Raw genomic sequence first — 10,000 nt, forward strand, 5'->3', positions numbered from 1 at the left:
TTGACCTGGGTGACCTGGGTGTGTGTGTGTGTGTGAGTGTGTGTGTGTGTGTGTGTGTGTGTGTTTGTGTGTGTGTGTCTTAAACACATAAACGTGCTGCTGCACCTAGACTGTGGTTGCCTTTACTACACCACACACACACACACACACACACACACACACATACACACACACACACACACACACACACACACACACACCCACATCATGGTCCACACCCAGAAGTACATTAAGCCGAGAATAGACCAGATCATTTCTAAGAAAAGACTGTCTGTTAAGAGTTTAAAAAGCTTAATGCCGATGTATCTTAGACTCTGCATTATAGAACCTATTGTTGTCTTCAGGTTTCCAAAGTAAGCCACCTAGACCTAATGAACAGACATACAGACATACAGACAGACAGACATACAGACATACAGACATACAGACATACAGACAGACAGACAGACATACAGACAGACATACAGACAGACAGACATACAGACATACAGACAGACAGACAGACAGACAGACATACAGACATACAGACATACAGACATACAGACAGACAGACAGACAGACAGACATACAGACATACAGACATACAGACATACAGACAGACAGACAGACATACAGACAGACAGACATACAGACATACAGACATACAGACATACAGACATACAGACATACAGACATACAGACATACAGACAGACAGACAGACATACAGACATACAGACAGACAGACAGACAGACATACAGACAGACAGACAGACAGACATACAGACATACAGACAGACAGACAGACATACAGACATACAGACAGACAGACAGACAGACATACAGACAGACATACAGACATACAGACATACAGACATACAGACAGACAGACAGACAGACATACAGACATACAGACAGACAGACATACAGGCAGACAGACATACAGACAGACAGACATACAGACATACAGACAGACAGACATACAGACAGACAGACATACAGACAGACATACAGACATACAGACAGACATACAGACATACAGACATACATACAGACAGACATACAGACATACAGACATACAGACAGACATACAGACAGACAGACAGACAGACATACAGACATACAGACAGACATACAGACAGACAGACATACAGACAGACAGACAGACAGACATACAGACAGACATACAGACATACAGACAGACATACAGACATACAGACAGACATACAGACATACAGACATACAGACAGACAGACAGACATACAGACATACAGACATACAGACATACAGACAGACATACAGACATACAGACAGACAGACATACAGACAGACAGACAGACAGACATACAGACATACAGACATACAGACATACAGACATACAGACAGACAGACATACAGACAGACAGACAGACAGACAGACAGACATACAGACATACAGACAGACAGACATACAGACATACAGACAGACAGACAGACAGACAGACAGACATACAGACATACAGACATACAGACATACAGACAGACAGACAGACATACAGACAGACAGACAGACATACAGACAGACATACAGACAGACAGACATACAGACATACAGACAGACAGACAGACATACAGACAGACAGACAGACATACAGACATACAGACATACAGACATACAGACATACAGACATACAGACATACAGACATACAGACAGACATACAGACAGACAGACATACAGACAGACAGACATACAGGCAGACAGACATACAGACATACAGACAGACAGACATACAGACATACAGACATACAGACAGACATACAGACATACAGACATACATACAGACAGACAGACAGACATACAGACATACAGACAGACATACAGACAGACAGACATACAGACAGACAGACAGACAGACATACAGACAGACATACAGACATACAGACAGACAGACATACAGACATACAGACAGACAGACATACAGACAGACATACAGACATACAGACAGACAGACATACAGACATACAGACAGACATACAGACATACAGACATACAGACAGACAGACAGACATACAGACATACAGACATACAGACATACAGACAGACATACAGACATACAGACAGACAGACATACAGACAGACAGACAGACAGACATACAGACATACAGACATACAGACATACAGACATACAGACATACAGACAGACAGACAGACAGACAGACATACAGACAGACAGACATACAGACATACAGACAGACATACAGACAGACAGACATACAGACATACAGACAGACAGACAGACAGACATACAGACAGACATACAGACATACAGACAGACAGACATACAGACATACAGACATACAGACAGACAGACATACAGACATACAGACATACAGACAGACAGACATACAGACAGACAGACATACAGACATACAGACATACAGACAGACAGACAGACAGACAGACAGACAGACAGACAGACAGACAGACATACAGACATACAGACATACAGACAGACAGACAGACAGACAGACAGACAGACAGACAGACAGACATACAGACAGACAGACAGACAGACAGACAGACAGACATACAGACATACAGACATACAGACAGACAGACAGACAGACAGACAGACAGACAGACAGACAGACAGACAGACAGACAGACAGACAGACATACAGACAGACAGACAGACAGACAGACAGACAGACAGACATACAGACATACAGACATACAGACAGACAGACAGACAGACAGACAGACAGACAGACAGACATACAGACAGACAGACAGACAGACAGACAGACAGACAGACAGACAGACAGACATACAGACATACAGACAGACAGACAGACAGACAGACAGACAGACAGACATACAGACAGACATACAGACAGACATACAGACAGACAGACAGACAGACAGACAGACATACAGACATACAGACAGACAGACAGACAGACATACAGACAGACAGACAGACATACAGATAGACAGACAGACAGACAGACAGACATACAGATAGACAGACAGACAGACAGACAGACATACAGACAGACAGACATACAGACATACAGACAGACATACAGACAGACATACAGACAGACAGACAGACAGACAGACAGACATACAGACATACAGACAGACAGACAGACAGACATACAGACAGACAGACAGACATACAGACATACAGACATACAGACATACAGACATACAGACATACAGACAGACAGACAGACAGACAGACAGACAGACAGACAGACAGACAGACAGACAGACAGACAGACAGACATACAGACAGACATACAGACAGACAGACAGACAGACAGACAGACATACAGACAGACAGACAGACAGACATACAGACAGACAGACAGACAGACATACAGACAGACAGACAGACAGACAGACATACAGACAGACATACAGACAGACAGACATACAGACATACAGACAGACAGACATACAGACATACAGACATACAGACAGACAGACAGACAGACAGACAGACAGACAGACAGACATACAGACAGACAGACAGACAGACAGACATACAGACAGACAGACAGACAGACATACAGACATACAGACATACAGACATACAGACATACAGACAGACAGACAGACAGACAGACATACATACAGACAGACAGACATACAGACATACAGACATACAGACAGACAGACAGACAGACAGACATACAGACAGACAGACAGACAGACATACAGACATACAGACAGACAGACATACAGACATACAGACAGACAGACATACAGACATACAGACATACAGACAGACAGACAGACAGACAGACAGACATACATACAGACAGACAGACAGACAGACAGACAGACAGACATACAGACATACAGACATACAGACATACAGACATACAGACAGACAGACAGACATACAGACATACAGACAGACAGACATACAGACAGACAGACAGACAGACATACAGACAGACAGACAGACAGACATACAGACATACAGACATACAGACAGACAGACATACAGACATACAGACATACAGACATACAGACATACAGACATACAGACATACAGACATACAGACATACAGACATACAGACATACAGACAGACAGACATACAGACATACAGACATACAGACAGACAGACATACAGACATACAGACATACAGACATACAGACAGACATACAGACAGACAGACATACAGACAGACAGACAGACAGACAGACAGACAGACAGACAGACAGACAGACAGACATACAGACATACAGACATACAGACAGACATACAGACAGACAGACATACAGACAGACAGACAGACAGACAGACAGACAGACATACAGACATACAGACATACAGACAGACATACAGACAGACAGACATACAGACAGACAGACAGACAGACAGACATACAGACATACAGACAGACATACAGACAGACAGACATACAGACAGACAGACAGACAGACAGACAGACAGACATACAGACAGACATACAGACAGACAGACAGACAGACATACAGACATACAGACAGACAGACAGACAGACATACAGACAGACAGACAGACATACAGACATACAGACATACAGACAGACAGACATACAGACATACAGACATACAGACAGACAGACATACAGACAGACAGACAGACAGACAGACAGACATACAGACAGACAGACAGACAGACATACAGACAGACAGACAGACAGACATACAGACATACAGACAGACAGACAGACATACAGACATACAGACAGACAGACAGACAGACATACAGACAGACATACAGACATACAGACATACAGACATACAGACAGACAGACAGACAGACATACAGACATACAGACAGACAGACATACAGGCAGACAGACATACAGACAGACAGACATACAGACATACAGACAGACAGACATACAGACAGACAGACATACAGACAGACATACAGACATACAGACAGACATACAGACATACAGACATACATACAGACAGACATACAGACATACAGACATACAGACAGACATACAGACAGACAGACAGACAGACATACAGACATACAGACAGACATACAGACAGACAGACATACAGACAGACAGACAGACAGACATACAGACAGACATACAGACATACAGACAGACATACAGACATACAGACAGACATACAGACATACAGACATACAGACAGACAGACAGACATACAGACATACAGACATACAGACATACAGACAGACATACAGACATACAGACAGACAGACATACAGACAGACAGACAGACAGACATACAGACATACAGACATACAGACATACAGACATACAGACAGACAGACATACAGACAGACAGACAGACAGACAGACAGACATACAGACATACAGACAGACAGACATACAGACATACAGACAGACAGACAGACAGACAGACAGACATACAGACATACAGACATACAGACATACAGACAGACAGACAGACATACAGACAGACAGACAGACATACAGACAGACATACAGACAGACAGACATACAGACATACAGACAGACAGACAGACATACAGACAGACAGACAGACATACAGACATACAGACATACAGACATACAGACATACAGACATACAGACATACAGACATACAGACAGACATACAGACAGACAGACATACAGACAGACAGACATACAGGCAGACAGACATACAGACATACAGACAGACAGACATACAGACATACAGACATACAGACAGACATACAGACATACAGACATACATACAGACAGACAGACAGACATACAGACATACAGACAGACATACAGACAGACAGACATACAGACAGACAGACAGACAGACATACAGACAGACATACAGACATACAGACAGACAGACATACAGACATACAGACAGACAGACATACAGACAGACATACAGACATACAGACAGACAGACATACAGACATACAGACAGACATACAGACATACAGACATACAGACAGACAGACAGACATACAGACATACAGACATACAGACATACAGACAGACATACAGACATACAGACAGACAGACATACAGACAGACAGACAGACAGACATACAGACATACAGACATACAGACATACAGACATACAGACATACAGACAGACAGACAGACAGACAGACATACAGACAGACAGACATACAGACATACAGACAGACATACAGACAGACAGACATACAGACATACAGACAGACAGACAGACAGACATACAGACAGACATACAGACATACAGACAGACAGACATACAGACATACAGACATACAGACAGACAGACATACAGACATACAGACATACAGACAGACAGACATACAGACAGACAGACATACAGACATACAGACATACAGACAGACAGACAGACAGACAGACAGACAGACAGACAGACAGACAGACATACAGACATACAGACATACAGACAGACAGACAGACAGACAGACAGACAGACAGACAGACAGACATACAGACAGACAGACAGACAGACAGACAGACAGACATACAGACATACAGACATACAGACAGACAGACAGACAGACAGACAGACAGACAGACAGACAGACAGACAGACAGACAGACAGACAGACATACAGACAGACAGACAGACAGACAGACAGACAGACAGACATACAGACATACAGACATACAGACAGACAGACAGACAGACAGACAGACAGACAGACAGACATACAGACAGACAGACAGACAGACAGACAGACAGACAGACAGACAGACAGACATACAGACATACAGACAGACAGACAGACAGACAGACAGACAGACAGACATACAGACAGACATACAGACAGACATACAGACAGACAGACAGACAGACAGACAGACATACAGACATACAGACAGACAGACAGACAGACATACAGACAGACAGACAGACATACAGATAGACAGACAGACAGACAGACAGACATACAGATAGACAGACAGACAGACAGACAGACATACAGACAGACAGACATACAGACATACAGACAGACATACAGACAGACATACAGACAGACAGACAGACAGACAGACAGACATACAGACATACAGACAGACAGACAGACAGACATACAGACAGACAGACAGACATACAGACATACAGACATACAGACATACAGACATACAGACATACAGACAGACAGACAGACAGACAGACAGACAGACAGACAGACAGACAGACAGACAGACAGACAGACAGACATACAGACAGACATACAGACAGACAGACAGACAGACAGACAGACATACAGACAGACAGACAGACAGACATACAGACAGACAGACAGACAGACATACAGACAGACAGACAGACAGACAGACATACAGACAGACATACAGACAGACAGACATACAGACATACAGACAGACAGACATACAGACATACAGACATACAGACAGACAGACAGACAGACAGACAGACAGACAGACAGACATACAGACAGACAGACAGACAGACAGACATACAGACAGACAGACAGACAGACATACAGACATACAGACATACAGACATACAGACATACAGACAGACAGACAGACAGACAGACATACATACAGACAGACAGACATACAGACATACAGACATACAGACAGACAGACAGACAGACAGACATACAGACAGACAGACAGACAGACATACAGACATACAGACAGACAGACATACAGACATACAGACAGACAGACATACAGACATACAGACATACAGACAGACAGACAGACAGACAGACAGACATACATACAGACAGACAGACAGACAGACAGACAGACAGACATACAGACATACAGACATACAGACATACAGACATACAGACAGACAGACAGACATACAGACATACAGACAGACAGACATACAGACAGACAGACAGACAGACATACAGACAGACAGACAGACAGACATACAGACATACAGACATACAGACAGACAGACATACAGACATACAGACATACAGACATACAGACATACAGACATACAGACATACAGACATACAGACATACAGACATACAGACATACAGACAGACAGACATACAGACATACAGACATACAGACAGACAGACATACAGACATACAGACATACAGACATACAGACAGACATACAGACAGACAGACATACAGACAGACAGACAGACAGACAGACAGACAGACAGACAGACAGACAGACAGACATACAGACATACAGACATACAGACAGACATACAGACAGACAGACATACAGACAGACAGACAGACAGACAGACAGACAGACATACAGACATACAGACATACAGACAGACATACAGACAGACAGACATACAGACAGACAGACAGACAGACAGACAGACAGACAGACAGACAGACAGACATACAGACAGACATACAGACAGACAGACAGACAGACATACAGACATACAGACAGACAGACAGACAGACATACAGACAGACAGACAGACATACAGACATACAGACATACAGACAGACAGACATACAGACATACAGACATACAGACAGACAGACATACAGACAGACAGACAGACAGACAGACAGACATACAGACAGACAGACAGACAGACATACAGACAGACAGACAGACAGACATACAGACATACAGACCTACAGACATACAGACATACAGACAGACAGACAGACAGACATACAGACAGACAGACAGACATACAGACATACAGACATACAGACAGACAGACAGACAGACATACAGACATACAGACATACAGACAGACAGACAGACATACAGACAGACAGACACACAGACAGACAGACATACAGACATACAGACAGACAGACATACAGACATACAGACAGACAGACATACAGACATACAGACATACAGACATACAGACATACAGACATACAGACATACAGACAGACAGACATACAGACAGACAGACAGACAGACATACAGACAGACAGACATACAGACATACAGACATACAGACATACAGACAGACAGACAGACATACAGACAGACATACAGACATACAGACATACAGACATACAGACATACAGACATACAGACAGACAGACATACAGACAGACAGACAGACAGACATACAGACAGACATACAGACAGACATACAGACATACAGACAGACAGACATACAGACAGACAGACATACAGACATACAGACATACAGACATACAGACATACAGACATACAGACAGACATACAGACAGACAGACATACAGACATACAGACAGACAGACATACAGACAGACAGACATACAGACAGACAGACAGACAGACAGACAGACAGACAGACATACAGACATACAGACAGACATACAGACATACAGACATACAGACAGACAGACATACAGACATACAGACATACAGACATACAGACAGACAGACAGACAGACAGACATACAGACATACAGACAGACATACAGACATACAGACATACAGACATACAGACATACAGACAGACATACAGACATACAGACATACAGACAGACAGACAGACAGACATACAGACAGACAGACAGACAGACAGACAGACAGACATACAGACAGACAGACATACAGACATACAGACATACAGACATACAGACAGACAGACAGACAGACATACAGACAGACATACAGACAGACAGACAGACAGACATACAGACATACAGACATACAGACATACAGACATACAGACAGACAGACAGACAGACAGACAGACAGACATACAGACAGACAGACAGACAGACATACAGACATACAGACATACAGACATACAGACATACAGACAGACAGACAGACAGACAGACAGACATACAGACAGACAGACATACAGACAGACAGACATACAGACATACAGACAGACAGACATACAGACAGACAGACATACAGACAGACATACAGACAGACATACAGACATACAGACATACAGACATACAGACAGACAGACAGACAGACAGACAGACATACAGACATACAGACATACAGACAGACAGACAGACATACAGACAGACATACAGACATACAGACAGACAGACAGACAGACATACAGACAGACAGACAGACAGACAGACATACAGACAGACAGACAGACAGACATACAGA

At 43.1% G+C, this 10,000-nt stretch overlaps 1 protein-coding gene across 1 annotated transcript in view; it reads right to left on the bottom strand.

Moving 5' to 3' along the window:
- Positions 1–10,000, bottom strand: part of ttc39b (tetratricopeptide repeat domain 39B) — a gene marked incomplete at both ends in the record, with an annotated part of 39,264 nt that overhangs the window by 16,263 nt on the left and 13,001 nt on the right.

This window comes from Nansenia antarctica, assembly GCF_963989245.1.
Source record: "Nansenia antarctica genome assembly, chromosome: 13".
Lineage (NCBI taxonomy): Eukaryota > Metazoa > Chordata > Actinopteri > Argentiniformes > Microstomatidae > Nansenia > Nansenia antarctica.